Source organism: Crotalus tigris, unplaced genomic scaffold (genome assembly GCF_016545835.1).
Source record: "Crotalus tigris isolate CLP2741 ecotype Arizona unplaced genomic scaffold, ASM1654583v1 scf7180000019465.582067, whole genome shotgun sequence".
Classification (NCBI taxonomy): Eukaryota; Metazoa; Chordata; class Lepidosauria; order Squamata; family Viperidae; genus Crotalus; species Crotalus tigris.
Window position 1 is genome coordinate 219,107 of NW_024097551.1, and position 16,899 is coordinate 236,005.

At 38.0% G+C, this 16,899-nt stretch overlaps 1 protein-coding gene across 1 annotated transcript in view; it reads right to left on the bottom strand.

Annotated features, from left to right (window-relative positions):
* HIPK1 (homeodomain interacting protein kinase 1) overlaps positions 1 to 430 on the bottom strand; it is a 48,282-nt gene extending 47,852 nt beyond the window's left edge. Inside the window, exon 1 of the mRNA XM_039362452.1 lies at positions 193 to 430. The gene's annotated coding sequence lies outside the window, so the exon portion shown is untranslated. The remainder of the gene's footprint in view (positions 1 to 192) is intronic.
* Between the last annotated feature and the right edge of the window lie 16,469 nt (positions 431 to 16,899).

Sequence of the window (16,899 nt, forward strand, 5' to 3'; positions counted from 1 at the left end):
TCGCCCTAGAACTGATCGCCTGCCGCGCCTTGATAGCCGTCCTGAAAGGATTCGTCGGGTTTCGTAGCTTTCCGCCGTTCTGTCCAGCTTCAGTCCTGGGCCCATTATTCGGATTAAGACCCACCGAAAAGGGCTCAAGTGGCGTCAGGGTTGCCGCCAGACTTGTTTCTTTGTTCAGTAGAAGCTACTTACCTCTGAGGGCATCGCAAATAAACGGTTTTAGTTAATGTTTTCAGAAGCAACGTGGCTCTCGGTTGTATTCAGCGAAGTAAGGAACTGAAACCCTCTGCTTATCTTTGTTTTTCTTAGTGTGACTGTACATTCACTCTACTGTCCTCGACGTATATAGTTTAGTGACGGTTTAAAGTTACAAAGGCACTGAAAGTTACATGACTATTTTTCACACGACATTTGCAGCACCCCGTGATCATGTGATCAAAATTGGGGCAATTGGCATATATGACGATTGCAGGATCTTGGGATCATGTGATCATCTTTTGCGACCTTTTGACAAGCCAAGTCAATGGGGAAGCCAAATTCACTTAACAACCTTGTTACTAACTTAACAACCAATGAAGGAGAATATTTGTAGCTCAGGATTGAAATGAGGGGTCCTTGGTGCTCTCTGAGCTTGCTTGTTTTCTTGCAAACGTTTCATTACCCTAACTAGGAAACATCATCAGTGCTAGTAAGGAGTGCTGTTTGCTGTCGGTTTATATTCTTGTATCTTGCCTGTCTGATGGATGGGGGCTGTCTTAGGGATTCTTTGGTTGGGCTGTTTACTAATGGCACTGTGGCAGTTTCTTTATTGGGGTATTGTTTGATTCTTGGTCTGAAGTTGACCTTGAAGTTAATCTGTGCTGATTTAACAACTTCATTGATTCACAGCTGTGGCAAGAATTGTCATAAAATAGTGCAAAACTCAATGTCTTGCTTAACAACAGAAATGTTGGGTTCAGTTGTGGTTGTAAGTCAAGGATTACCTGTATGATGCTCCTTACTTCTGTATCCAAGTTAAATTTCTGTTTGGGTAATTTAAAAAGACCCTTTCTCCTTGTTTTGATCTGCCAGAAAACGGGCCTTTTTTTCAAAACCTACAGGAAGTTTGGAATTTTAGTCCATGAAGCATTCCGGATTTCTCTGAAAGCAGTGGTATTCCATCTTTCCAGGAATCCTTCAAGTTTTCTCTTCAGTTAAGTTGTTGTCTTTTTTTTATCAATCAAATGCAATCATTCTAGAACTTATGACACCATTTGTTGAGAAAGGAGCTTGTGGTCTGAACTCTTGCAGCATCTTTGTATTTCCACATCTTTCTAAATTACAGCCTTGAAACAAAATATAAGGTAGCAGGGTTCATTTGTAGATAAAGAGCCACTCAGCTTCTATAATCCCTTATCTATGGAAGTCATATTAAAGACTGATCTTAATCTCAGTGTTTTGAAATGAATTATTTCCCATGGTTACAAAACACATACTGAGTCTCACAACATTCTGACCTGTGATTTATGTAACCATTGTTTTCTGAACCCAATTTTGAGTTGTACAGTACTGTACATTTATCACATGAGGTGGGTCTCCACAACATATCTGCAAAAATGTGTACCATGCACAGCCAAAAACACATTTTTGTGTAGTGTAGTGTAATTTTGTCTAGTGGTTAAGGTGCTGAATTAGAAATTGGAAAATTAAGCTCTAGTTCCCTTAACCTCAGAAGTCAGATGGGTGATGGCCATTCAGCCCCACACACATCTCACAGGATTGTTGGGAAAATAGAAAGGGAAAAATATATACAGCACACAATCTGGTACAAAATACTATAAAGGCAGGATATAAATGATATACAAAGGAAGGATTTTGTACTCTCCAAATAACGTGCATTAAATTTACAGAAATCTCAGCAAATGTCCCATCTGCACTTGTTCAGTACAGTCAGTACATATGGGTACAATTGAAGAAGTTTATTTTGATTCAGATGCCACTTGTGCCTTCTTACATATACACACAGACACACACGATATACAGAAAAACTGGTGAACATACTTAGTCCTCTTGCCTCCTATTTTCCCCACAACAACCCTGTGAGGGGCATTGGGCTGAGAGAATGACTGGCTGGATTTGTTTAATGAGCACTTGTTTAATGATTTACTTCAGAGGTCTCCAACCTTTCCGGGCTTGCAGACCAGAGGGAAGGAGAGCAGCTTCAAAACTGGTGTATGCATATGGGGCCATACACACTGGTATGGCACTAACTGCCCCGTTTGCGCATGCAGCATGCTGTGGAGCCATGCACATGTGTGAACGGTCACGCGCTTCCCGTGGAGCTAGCAGCCCATTCACACATGCACAAATGGGTCACAGACACTCGCCCTGCGATAGCAACCCCATTCACGCCCTCGTGCATGTGCAAATGGGCCCATGGGCGCGAGTGAGGGGAATGCACACCCACATGTGTGCACACCAGCCAGCAATTTCCATGGCCCGCTGGCCAAGAGCCCACGGCCTGGTCCCGGGCCACAGCCCATAGTTTCGGGAACCCAAATTTACTTAAGAATCATGGTAAAAAAAGGTTGTAAAATGGGATGCAACTCTTTTGATGATCACATTACTTAGCAGTGGAAGTTCCAGTTCCAGTTTTGGTTCTAATTTAAGGACTAGCTGTAAATAATAACTCCTTGCTGGAATATCTGTTTTTTACAACAAAGATAATTCAACAAATTCCTGCTAAAACCCTGCAGAGGCATTCATTCGTTCGTTCAATTTCATCTCAGTCAATAACTGTGGGCAGCTTACAATTCAAAAAAATATATTACAATCAAAATACTAAAAATGTTTTAAAACAATAAAAACAATAAAAATATCAAACATAAATATACATAGCTACTGAGATATTCGGCCAGTTAGTGATACAGCCAGGCAGTGTCATTAATCCTGTATTAGAAATACTTAAACATTTTAAATGTTTATAAATACTGTATATCAGAATACAACAAAGGAGAAATTAAGAAACTATAATATTTTTAGTAAATCTTTTTTATGGTATCGTTAAATAACAAAATATCATTACATGCTTCCTTAATGGACAAACTTTTTAAAGCCTTCATAAAAGAACAACCCTTGCACAATCACTTCCCACAAAAAGTACTATTGGATTTCTTTTTTACTGTATTTTGGATTGCTTTTTATTGTAGTGATTGTCCAGATGGCAGAAATCCATGGATGGCCTTCTACCATCCTTTTGGATGATCCAAATCCTTTTTTTTTTTCCAATCCTGTTAGACAGCAGATAAAAGTTTGTTTCAACAACAGTTAAGCTAAATCTGAACAGGAGAACATTAATTCTGTAGCAATAACAAAAAGTAATGTATCCATCTCCATAATTTTAATTTAAATAATATATATAATTTAATTATATATATATGCATGTATGTATGTATGTATGTATGTTTTCTGAGGTTTTTGCGGGTGTTTGTAGGTCTTTGGTTGTTCGGGTTTTCTCCCGCGTAAAATTGGAAGTGTCTTGGCGATGTTTCGACAAAGTCCCATTCGTCATCTTCAGGCTGGTGTTTTCAGCTTCGTGCTTTGAGGAGCAAAGCACGAAGCTGAAAACACCAGCCTGAAGATGACACCCCTCTCACCTGTCATTGCCAACCTCTACATGGAACACTTTGAAACCCAAGTTCTAGAAAAATTGGATCACAAACCCAAACTCTGGCTCAGATACATAGACGACACCTTCATAATCTGGCCACATGGGAAACAAAAACTGGACAACTTCCTCACACACCTCAACAGCCTACACCCCAAAATACAGTTCACCATGGAAACAGAAGCTAACAACCAACTTCCCTTCCTGGATGTCTTAGTCTATAAGAAATCCAATGGCTCCCTAGGACACACCATCTACCAGAAGAAAACACACACAAACCGCTATCTGCATGCTCTCTCACACCACCACCCAGCACAGATCAACTCTGTAGCCAAGACACTCATCTCCAGAACAAAACGCTTAGCTGACGAACAACACCTAAAACCCGAACTACACACTCTCACCAATGTACTAACATCCAATGGATTCCATAGAAATAAGATTACAAACCTAATCCAAAAAGAAACCCCCACTAAAATCCAAGACAAAGAACAAGAAAACGGCAAAGCCCTCCTCCCATACATAAAAGGCACCACAGACAGAATCAGTAAGATCCTCCATAAACACAACATCAAAACAGCATTCTGCACAAACAGAAAAATATCCACCATCCTTAGAAACCCCAAAGATAAAATTGAATTAGAAAATCAAGGAGTATACGAAATCCCATGCACCACTTGTCCCACCACATACATCGGACAAACCAACAGAAGAATAAGTGCACGCATTGAAGAACATAAGAACTCAGTCAAAAAAGAGGAACCAACATCTTCCCTGGTCCAACACCTTAAAGCCACAGGACATGAAATTGACTTTAAAAATACCAGAACCATTGCCAAAAGTGAACATTTTAATAACAGAATAATCAGAGAAGCCATCGAGATAGAAAAACGCCCACACAGCATGAACAAGCGAGATGATACCTCCCGCCTACCAGCCATTTGGAAACCCGCCCTTATTGACAAACGACTCCCTAACACAAAAAATGATACCAGACCCACACTCACAAAAACCACACAGGATGTCACCACCACACATCCATGCAAAAAACAAACCCAAAGCCACACCGATGACGAGGCACGACCACAAACCAGAAGCCAGACCACAGCTGCATCATTAGCCACTTTAAACCCCTCCAATCCATACATGAAGCAAACTGACACCCCCCATGAAGAGGAGGCACGACCACGAACGCGAAGCCAAAAAATAGCAAGGCAGCCCAAAATCTTAAACCCCTCTGCAACTCAGACTAACCTGAGCACAACCAAACAGAACACTCCCCCAGCCAATCAGAGCACAGCCAAGCCCCTAACCATTCAGAACACACCTCCACCCAATCAGAACACAGCCAAGCTCCCACCCAATCAGTTCATACCCCCACTGGCAGTTAAAAGGAAGAAACAGCTAAGACCACACATTGCTGCTCAAAGCACGAAGCTGAAACACCAGCCTGAAGATGACGAATGGGACTTCGTCGAAACGTCGCCAAGACACTTCCAATTTTACGTGGGAGAAAACCCGAACAACCAAAGACCTATATATATATATATATATATATATATATATATATATATATATATATATATATATATATATATATATTCTTATTTAAAATTATGGAGATGGATACATTACTTTTTGTTATTGCTATAGAATATATATAATATTTAAAATATTAAAATATATAAAACAGGAAAATAATCCTTGAAATGAGCCCTTGTGTTAAATATTTATTTCTCCATCTAATCAACCCCATTCATCACATGCCGTACTAATGTCAACAATGGATAAGCTTCTTAAAACTATCACAAAAGAACTCTAGACTTTGTCTCTTCAAGCAGGTCTTGAGAGCCCTTTTCAGCTTTCATTTCAGTCAAACAGATGCCCATAATGGTATTCCTTCAATTCTGAGAAAAGGTAGGAAGTTACATGATCCCAAATCTGTTCTGTGGTGGATGGGATAAGCTGATAAAATCATCCACAATTCACATCTACATAACAGATGGCTCATGAGGTGTAAGGTCTAGTATTATGTTGTAGTAGTAATTGCCTTGTTGTGCTTTCAAATTCTGCTTAATTGTATCAGTGCTGCAATTTAATACTCTGAGTTGATAGGATGTCAAGTTCAAGGAAATCATATGAAGAATACCATCTGCATACCAAAAAAAATGTAATCATGAGTTTTCTTGCTGAAACCTGAGTTTTGATTTTGGGGGGAGGAGGGGACAAGGGTAGTAAAGCTTTGTGATGATATTCTATGTAGTGATGCTTCGTTTCTAAGTCATAATGATAAGCCCATGGCTGTCACAATGCTATGAAGAAATTCCTCACCTTCATTTTCATAACATAGCAAGTTGACTTTACTAATCAATTTCAACTCTTGGGAAGAGGGAGGAATATTTTGCATGTTTGCTGCCTTAATTATAAAATTATATAATTTTTGATATAGAACTACTCAGGTTGACAATCACCATCATAAACTGCATTCGGCAGCACATTTCAATTGGAGGGACTCCTGAAGGAGTCAAAAATTGTACATTACTTAAAACACAGCAATGAGTACTCACTGCATATTTCCATTTAATGAACAATAGCAACACCACCTTTTCTAACAGCAAAGTCTCAACTGCGGCGAAAGAAGAGGGCTAAAGAACATGTCACAGCTACTTGCAGATCAGTACTGCCATCTGTGGATGACTTTTAACATTGGAAGACAATACTTTTCATTGAATCCTACCCACAGCACACAGCTCTTCTTAGAAAAAGAAAAACAGGTTTGCTCTGAGCCAGCACCAAAGAATGCAGAATGTAGGAAGTCACTCAAAGCAGAGAAATTTATTTCACACAGGCAAATCAGCTGTCAAAGTGACCACAAGTCAATTTTCTTCTATAGGAAAGTCCCTCTATTGTTTCTTGAAAGCCTGCAAACAGACTCAGCCTCTAAGAATTCTTGGAGGGTGCAATTAGCTGGCTGGATAAAAGGGGGTGCTCAGTGGTTATGCACCCTGCTGAGCCTGTGGCCTTTGCATTACCAATCAGGGTGAGGACCTTAGAATGAAGAGCCTTTTGTTTGATAATGAGGAAATCTCCAGTGGGAAGGGGAAGTCTCTGACATCCTGAAGACATTTCCTCTATAGAGAAGACTGGTGCCTTTTGCTAACGTCAAAAACTGAGTCTTGCTAATTTCATCCTTGGAGTTAAATTTGTTTAAATGTAATCTCTAACTTTTTGCTTGGAATTTGGCTGAAAGGTCAGAGAAAGAAAGATGGGGAAATATTGAATGGTGGAAGGTTTGGTTTCCTTTCTGTGCTATGATTAATTGTTGTTGCTTTTTATTTTATTTTCAATTTTCACCCAAAAGAACCGGGAAATGTCATGCTATATATAGGATATTATTATTAACTGAGTTGTGCATGAAAGGAAAAAATATACTCCTTATCTTTCATATCACAGATGAAGAAAATATTCCAAGTGCATAAGATGCAATCTTCAGATTTCTGACGCTTGTTCAACTAAATATTTAATAATAATAATTTATTAAACTTGTATTTCCCAGGAAAACCATTGCTTGTTCCAGTGAGATTTCCTAAACAATAAATTTAAATATTGCAAAAGTTAAGAGAAGTATGTACATGTGAATTATTTATTCAGACCTTTATTTAATATTTTACTATATATAATTTAACTGAATTTGAAACATTGCTGCTTAAAATTTTAAAATTGCATACGCTTTTGGTAGCTGTTGAGTTAAAGTGTGGAAGATGCATTATTTTCCCTGTATGTGGTAGTATGTTAAGTTCATGAGAATCATCTTAAGTTTCTTTGTTTCATCCTTATACGAGTTATGGTGCTATGTTTAGTTAATTCTGGGCCCAGTCAGAGGATAATATTTTAGAAAATTTTGAAAACAACAGCTCAAATCAGTTTCCTTTCTGGCTAAGTGGGGGGAGGCATGGCCTTCCTGTAACACAATGCTTATGTAAACAGCAGGAAAGCATGAAATTCTGACAACAGCAGTGATGTGGCCTAAAAACTGCAGATAGCAATGACGCATTACAAGGCTTAAAAACCATGTATCAGATCTTTATAATAACGTATTAGAAAGAAGCATCCCAGAAATTGTTGAATATTTTTTGTCTTGAAAATAAAAACATTTTTCAACTTGATTCCAATTTAGGCCTTTGTTTCTACACATTGAATAAATATTGAACCAGAAAAAAATTAACTGGAATTTTAAGTTCCATGAAAAGCAATGGCTTTATAGGTACAGCTCAAAAATATGAGTAACAAAACACAGGGGCTGTTGCAAAGCTGGTAATCCTATCACAGAATGAAAGAAGGAAGGGTGAGGAGATCAAAGAATATAGAAAATAGGGCAATGAGAGTTTTAAACTGCTGGAACTTGCTGCAGAAGAATGTTGTGAATCAGAGATAGATATAGAATAACTAACAGAGGATATGATGAAAACATTACTTTTATTTTCTGAGAGAGCACCACAGTGAAAGTAGACAATCATAATAACAATGTACACTATCGTGTAGTAGTAAAGATTAATGATGGAGCAATATGAAGTGGTTTGCTGTTGTCTTTTTCTGGGATATTCTTTTTTAAATTCCCATTTGAGTCTTCATCCCTGGTATTCCCTGGTCTCCTAATCAATTATTAACCAGATCCGACTTTAGTAGACCATCTAGAGTAGGAAGCATATAAGAAATATATAAGAAAAAAAATGTACAATATTTTTTCCTTATATTTAGAATTACCAGATCAGGGCTGAAAAAGTATGGACTAGTTGACCACAGCAAGGAAATCTCTTTGCTGCCACCTAGTGTTTTCTTAATTTTTTTACAGTCATTTTTAATGGTCATCCAGTTTTTGCAGCCCAGATCCTACACCCTAGATCAGTGATGGCGAACCTTTTAGAGACTGAGTGCTCAAACTGCAACCCAAAACCCACTTATGCATCGTCGGGTGCTGGGTGGGTGTGGCCCATTGGGTGGGTGTGGCCCATTGGGTGGGCATGGCTGCAGTGGTAACAGCAGACTGGGTGGGACTAAAAAGTTCAATCAATCAATTCCAACTTTGCAAGATCTTTTTTTTTCCCACAAGAAATTGAAATTGACTGATTGATTGAACCTTTTTTTTTTTTGTACACTGTGGTGGAGGCCTAAAGCGAAAAGGTTTTATAAAACCCAGCTGAAGGCCTAGGGCTCTGAGTGCCACCTCTGGCACCCGTGCCATAGGTTCGCCACCACTGCCCTAGGCCTAGATATAATATCTAATATATTGTTTATTAGAATGCCAAGTGATGGAGGGAATCTTGTCAAATGATTCCACTGTCTAATAGCATTTTATCATTGTTTTTCAAAGCACTCTGCCTTCCTATAACTTGATCATTATTCCATGATTTGCAGAACAGAACGTGCCTGGGTATTTTTTTATGTGACTCCCATTCAAGAACCTACACTCTCACTGCCCCACATTACTATTATAATATAATTTTTAGACTAAACTTGTCAAGTTTCCTCCAGTATCTCCTCTTAAAGCTTAATTTTCAGTTCCCTTTTTAGATCTAGTGCAGTTTCTTATAAAGCTTTTCTCAAATGTGGAGCCCAGAATTGAATGCGGTAATTGAGTTGCGATTATGTCCAGTGCAGAATATTTTAACTATTGAATATTTAGTCTTTAATGTAGCCTAAAATTGCACTTGCCTTTTGAGTAGCCACATTACATTGCTGACTCTTTCAGCTGGTGATTAGCTGAAATTCCAAAACCCTTTTCATGCATACTGTTGCCAAATCAAATATTGTAAACTTCGGGTTTCAGTATCAGATTGACTGTTACATAGGTTGCAAGATCATTTATTCCCTTTTTAAAGATAGAAACTCTTGACCTCTTTGTCCTCTCCTATTTAATACATTTTGTGAGTTTTCTTGTTGTTTCTTCCAGAAAATTTAACTGCAGCCCCGTTTCTCATTTCTCACAATAGATTAATGCATGCAAGTTAAATAAGGTACAGAGTATCTAATCTTGGTGTACTTGTTCCTCAATTTTAAATCATTTAGTAGTTCCTTTTTCCATTCTAACTGTGCTTCCCTTTTTCCCCATTTTTCTTGTTTATTTTAAAAGCTAGATATTATAATTTTCAAGAAAAGAAAAAGCAATATACTAATATAAGTACTAGTTTAAAAGAATAGACAAGAGAGATAACAGTAATTAAAAAATTAAAAACAGCAATAAAATAGGGGTAAATAGCCAACAAACCCTGAACTGAACCAATTAACAAAGATTACTTCAGTATAAAGGACAGATGTTCTACCTGAAGCATCGGCTGTTATTGCACTAGGATGCAATTCATTTAGTTATGAGATTTCAACTTGTTCATTATGAAGAGGCATTCCCTATTTCTGTCAACTCTAAACTGCAGTTCTGATTCTCCTCCAATTCTTCTTGATTCCAAATAGCTTTAGAATGATGGTGCTAAATCCACGTCCTTAAGATTTCCAAATAGGATTGCAGGTGTTCTTATTTTCGTCATCTTCTTTACTGTTCCACGCCCTTTTTAAGCCAAACTTTCTGAGTGGCAATAGATTGCTTACTTTGATTCAGATAATGTTCCCAGATACTGTACAAAAAGAATATTTTCAGACCCCACATGAAGCTCAGGACCACTCTTAGAAAAAAAGACAGGAGACTTCACCTGTTGAGGAAACCCCCCCCCCCAATGACTGAGAAGGAGCACGGGGGGATGGGGACTACAAATGAAAGTCTGTTACTAATTTTGTATATTGTGAGAGAGAGACCAAACATGGCAGCACCAGAGTAGACATTTTGAGGAGTGCTCACAAAATAGTAGCACAATTTCAAATGTTCTTTTGGGTCCCAAAGGTTTGCCCGACCCTGATCTAAATTAGATAAGGAACCTCCCTGGTTCCAGTTGCTTTTTTTGTAAAAGTGCAGTCCACTTCTGAACTAATAGGAGGTTAAAGTTATGCATACTTATGGCTTAGGAAAAGTCAGGAAACTGTACTGAACTTGGCAAAAATGTCATTCAAGGAACTTCACATTAATTATACCCAAAAAAATTTTCAAGTGAGCCAAAATTTCTCCCTCCTTCCATTCTCCCATATATTAGGAGACCCTACACCTTGAACATATTTCAATAAAGATAAGGATTATAATGAGAGAAAAATTATTTGATCCCCTGCTTATTTTGTATGTTTGCCCACTGACAAAGAAATGATCAGTCTATAATTTTAATGATAGGTTTATTGTAACAGGGAGAGACAGAATAACAACAAAAAAAATCCAGAAAAATGCATTTCAAAAAGTTATAAATTGATCTGCATTTTAATGAGTGAAATAAGTATTTGATCCCCTATCAAGCAGCAAGATTTGATCCCCTATCAAGCAGCAAGATTTTCCAGGTGTCTTTTATACAGGTAATGAGCTGAGATTAAGAGCAGTCTCTTAAAGGGAGTGCTCCTAATCTCAGCTTGTTACCTATATAGAAGACACCTGTCCACAGAAGTAACCAATCAGATTCCAAACTCTCCACCATGCGCAAGATCAAAGAGCTGTCCAAGAATGTCAGGGACAAGACTGTAGACCTACACAAGGCTGGAATGGGCTAGAAGACTATCACCAAGCAGCTTGGTGAGAAGGTTACAACAGTTGGTGCAATTATTCGCAAATGAAAGAAAAACTGTCAATCTTTCTCGATCTGGAGCTCCACACAAGATCTCACCATATGGAGTTTCAATGAACATAAGAACGGTGAGGAATCAGTCCAGAACTACACGGGAGGATCTTGTCAATGATCTCAAAGCAGCTGGGACCATGGTCACCAAGAAAACAATTGGTAACACGCCACGCCGTGAAAGACTGAAATCCTGTAGCACCCACAAAGTACCCCTGCTTAAGAAAGCACATGTACAGGCCTGTCTGAAGTTTGCCAATGAACATCTGAATGATTCAGAGGAGAACTGGGTGAAACTGTTGTGGTCAGATGAGATCAAAATTGAGCTTTTTGGCATCAACTCAACTCACCATGTTTGGAGGAGGAATGCTGCCTATGACCCCAAGAACACCAGCCCCACCGTCAAACATGGAGGTGGAAACATTATGCTTTGGGGATGTTTTTCTGGTAAGGGGACAACTTCTCTGCATCAAAGAGATGATGGACAGGGCCATATACCATCAAATTTTGCATGAGAACTTCCTTCAGCCAGGGCATTGAAAATGGGTCGTGAATGGGTATTCCAGCATGGCAATGACCCAAAACACATGGTCAAGGCAACAAAAGAAGCACATTAAGGTCCTGGAGTGGCTTAGCCAGTCTCCAAACCTTAATCCCATAAAAAATCTGTGGAGGGAGCTGAAGTTCGAGCTGTCAAACATCAGCCTCGAAATCTTAATGACTTGGAGAGGCTCTGCAAAGAGGAGTGGGACAAAATCCCTCCTGATATGTGTGCAAACCTTGGCCAACTACAAGAAATGTCTGACCTGTGTGATTGCCAACAAAGGTTTTGCCATCAAGTACTAAGTCATGTTTTGCAAAGGGGTCAAATACTTATTTCACTTATTAAAATGCAAATCAATTTATAACTTTTTTGAAATGCATTTTTCTGGATTTTGTTGTTGTAATTCTGTCTCTCACTGTTAAAATAAACCTACCATTAAAATTATAGATTGATCATTTCTTTGTCAGTGGGCAAATATACAAAAACAGCAGGGGATCAAATAATTTTTTCCCTCACTGTATCTATTTTCAGAGGAACTCAGCCATAAGATATTTCTGATTTTAGCATGACTGTTAACTAGCAATTAAACATGCCTCATGCAGAGAAACAAGGCAGTTGGCTTCTGAATATGAATTAATCAACGGTATCTTTGCACTAGCAGCAATCTAATTTAGAGATAAAGCAAAATTAGTTATCTTCAAACAGAAACTTATTAAAAAGATTAGAGCAGTGAACCATAATGAAACAGGCAGTAGATGGGAGCTTTTGGGTTTAAGGAGCCTCTGCTATTTGTTTATTGTTGCATTCACATATATAATATTAATTGCGAACCAGAATTCTGAACCACTTTTTACTTATGTATTCTGAAAATAGTCTATTTAATCCTGCTCTTTGCTATTATTAAACAGCAGGTAATTTTTATCCATATGATTCCCTCTTCATGCTGATTAATGATTTTCAAGGACTTTTCAAAGATGAAACCTCCTAAAAATCCAGACATGGGATGTTTGAATCCTTATAAAAACTTTTTAAAAATTAATCAACATACATTAATTTTTTATTTCATAGTAAAGTGGCTTTTTTTAAATAAATACATTTAAAAGTTTAACCCCTCAAACACAAGGCCTGGGGATGTATAAATTTGCAATTTTCCAGTTAGTTTTATTACTTTATGAAATCTCTGGGAGACATTTGTTCAGCCAGTCATCAGATGAGAATCATTCAGCTTCTGCCTGTTTCATTATGGTTCACTGCTCTAATCTTTTTAATAAGTTTCTGTTTGAAGATAACTAATTTTGCTTTATCTCTAAATTAGATTGCTGCTAGTGCAAAGATACCGTGGATTAATTCATCTTCAGAAGCCAACTGCCTTGTTTTTCTGCATGAGGCATGTTTAATTGCTAGTTAACAGTCATGCCTAAATCAGAAATATCTTATGGCTGAAAATAGTGAGGAAAAAAAATTATTTGAAAATAGTGAGGAAAAAAATTATTTGATCCCCTGCTGATTTTGTACATTTGCCCACTGGCTAATGATCTTTTTACAATATTATTTAAAATCTTGTTTCTGCAGTTATTTGGTCTTCAAGATGAAATTGAATCCAATAGTGGTTAGCTTCCTTGAAAAAGAAATCACCCTATTTCCAGCAAAACCTTTTCCCAACTTATGGCCTGCTTTTATAGCACCACTACCCTAGGCTGCATTTCATTTTTTTTCAGCTTCCCTTATAATTTCACCTTCAGCATGTTTATTTGCTTTATTATAAAATTAGCAGAAAACCAAGGTGAGCTTTTGCCATACCTATCTGGCTCTGACATACTGCAAGAGGCAACAGGAATTTACTGAAACTTCTGAGAAATCGCACAACTAAGCCAGCAAAGGAATGGAAAAAAAAAAAAAACCACCCCACATTCTTCCCCCCCCCCCTCTGATATCTGCGTCATGGTGCAATCAGGCAGGGCCCACCTGGACTGAGCTTGGAGGCTTTCATTTGTTGTGTGGTTATCCTGAAAGCAGTGATTAGTTTAATATTGCCCATTACGTAAGGGATATCATATTCTAGGGTGTGGTGTGCTGGGAAACAACCACATGTACTAGAAAAGCAAGCAGTTACAAACAGCACCAGACATGCTACTATTACCTGTTTTTTCCTGATCCTTCCCCTCCTTCTTGTTCTGAAGTACAGAACATATTATGCAAATACTAGGATGCTTTTTATATCTTATTCCGTCTTCTGGTTTTAAGGAAGCAGATTGGAAACTTACGTTACCTTGCTAGATGGCTTCTGATCAGAAATTATTTTATAGCTTAGCAGTGACAAAATGTTGAGAAATGATTTTTCCAGCTATGACAGAAAACAAGTGCTTCATCAGCAGTTACACCAATCCTGGCAGGAAAGAAATAATTAACACATCTAACAACCATCTTGTCCAACAGGCCTCTTCCTATTAGCTGTACCCTGGAAAATATTTTCATTTATTAGTGAACATTCATGCTATGTTCCATTTGGCTAAAACTGTAACAGGAAGGCGATGGCTGAAAATTGCTGTTAATGGATGTCATTTCCACATCATCTCTAATTTCATGCGTTTATTAGCCTGACCAAAAGCTGAATCTTATTCAAACAATAAATAACCTTAATGCAGAAACCAACACTCTTGACCAGTGTTTCTAAGCCATGGCAACTTTAAGATGTATGTACTTTTTATGGTGGCTAGGGTATTCTGAGAGCTGAAGTCCACATAGGCTGAGTCCAAAATTGAGAAACACTCCACTAGTCCAGCAGTGCCAAAATCTATTTTCCTATTTCATGTCAGTTTCTTTGAAAAAATAATCCTAGTTTTCCATCGCATTCATTTCAGTGTTGTTTTTAATCTTATGTTAGTGCTGTAAGGTACAGCAGGCAATGAGGGGGCAGCTGGAACTCACCTCCTGACCTTCAAGCGTGTGACAAAAAAAACAGCTAGTGATGCATGGATCACAAACAATGGAAGAGGCTTAATTTTGGGACATTTTCTTTTCTATTTTTCAGAATTCCAAGGGTGAGAATGGGCATCAAGCATTCTTTGCTTACACTTTCACAAAAAAAATCTTGAAATCACTATTTTCTGACTGAGTTTGGCCCAAAAAAGACACTCAAAGGCCTTGAGAATTGAATGTGTTTAAGAGGAGAGAGGGTTCCTATTTCTACTGTTAATATTGGGATGAAATGTGATATTTCCTGCCAAAATTTGGGAGTGTGATCTTAGATAGAGAAGCAAAACTTTGCCTGTGAAACCTTCCCTTGGGAATTAACTGAAGCAGGAAAAGCCAGAAACGGCAGCCAGCTGTAAGACTTGAATAATACATAATAAAAGATCTGCAACATTCACTTCTTTGAACATGTTTCAATTTGTTTTGCACCATAACCCATACAAAAAATGTAATGTTCTCAGCCCAGATCTTATTCCATTGAAATAAATGGGAATGATATACAAGCAATGGACTCAAAAGAGGGAAAAACTGGAACTGATCCAGAATGTAGATCTATCCCTCTTACCAGTCCAAGCAGAAAGAATGATGGCAGAGTATGGATCTTTAGGAGATTCCACTCCTCCTCAAAATCCCTACGTCCTCATAGCATTCACTGATTTCTTATGCAGGAGTCAAAGTCACTTGATATTTATTTTGTAAAGCTGTGAGCCCTGCTTGTAAAGGCTAAAATGTAGAAGAGTTATCATTGGAAATTCTGTGAACCAGATGGGCTGAGTTGGTAGGCTGAATTTAAGTTCTATTTCTTGTATAATGTACATGTTTGAGACATGAATTAAGATAATAAAAATTAACACATACTAATTCATTACACCTGGCAGCATCTCCTACTCTCTTTTTATATGCTAGCCCAGGGGTGTCAAACTGCCCGCCCATGGGCCGGATGCATCATAGCAAAATCGTGCGCCCCTCCTCTTGCCAGCAATGGCAAAAAAGTCGCAATACATCGTGACACGTCACGTGACGTTGTGAGTTTGACACCCCTGTGCTAGCCTGAATGAAAAGACAAAACTTTTTATGCATTCTGATGGACCATGCAGTATAATAAGAAATGCAAGCGGCAGTAAAAGAAACTAGCCACCTTTACTATTCTTAGCCTTGTAACTCTGTCCTGTGCATTCATAAAAACCAACAGACTTTAATGGGGCTCACTGCAAAATCAGTTGTCCCTGTCCCTTAGATGCTGTGACCTGGAGACAATTTTATTAACAGAAGTTGTGACATTGACAAATTCTAATTGACTTAGTATAATGCAATTATTGTATATTATCAATCAATGCATTATTTCTCTAACATTTGTCATCTGAAAGCAACTGTACAAATCATTTGGATATAAATGAAAGAAAATTTAGAAATAACTAAATACAGAAAATCGAAGGTATAATTCCACAAATAAACCCCAAGCTATGGGTATGTTAAATGGATGGCACCTTTGTGATAATCAAGCGCAACCAGGTTGACCAAACCTACCAAAGACATCCGATCTACAATAGAAACCAAGAATAATGATGAACTGCCCTTCCTGGACTTCCTTGTTACTAGAACCACCAATAGCCAACTTCTAACATCCGTGTATAGAAAGACAACACATACAGATCAAATCCTCAACTTCCACAGCAACCACCCCAAATGCCACAAACAAAGGTGCGTCAGAATACTGTTCGAGAGAGCGGAATCCCATTGCAATACCACGGAAGCCAGATCAGCAGGACAAAAACACTTATACAAAGTTTTTTGGGGAAAGAAATTCTAAAATACCAAAGGCGGTGATTTACAAAGAAAACCTATACTAAATGTTCTATAGATGGCACTTAACACCTGTGAGGTTAGTGAAAATGTTTAAAAACATGTCTAACAATTGTTGGAAATGTAGACAAAAACCAGGCACATACTATCATCTTTGGTGGACATGCCCTAAAGTCAAAAGATTTTGGTCAAGAATACATATATGGTTAGAGAAAATATCTAAAAAACACATA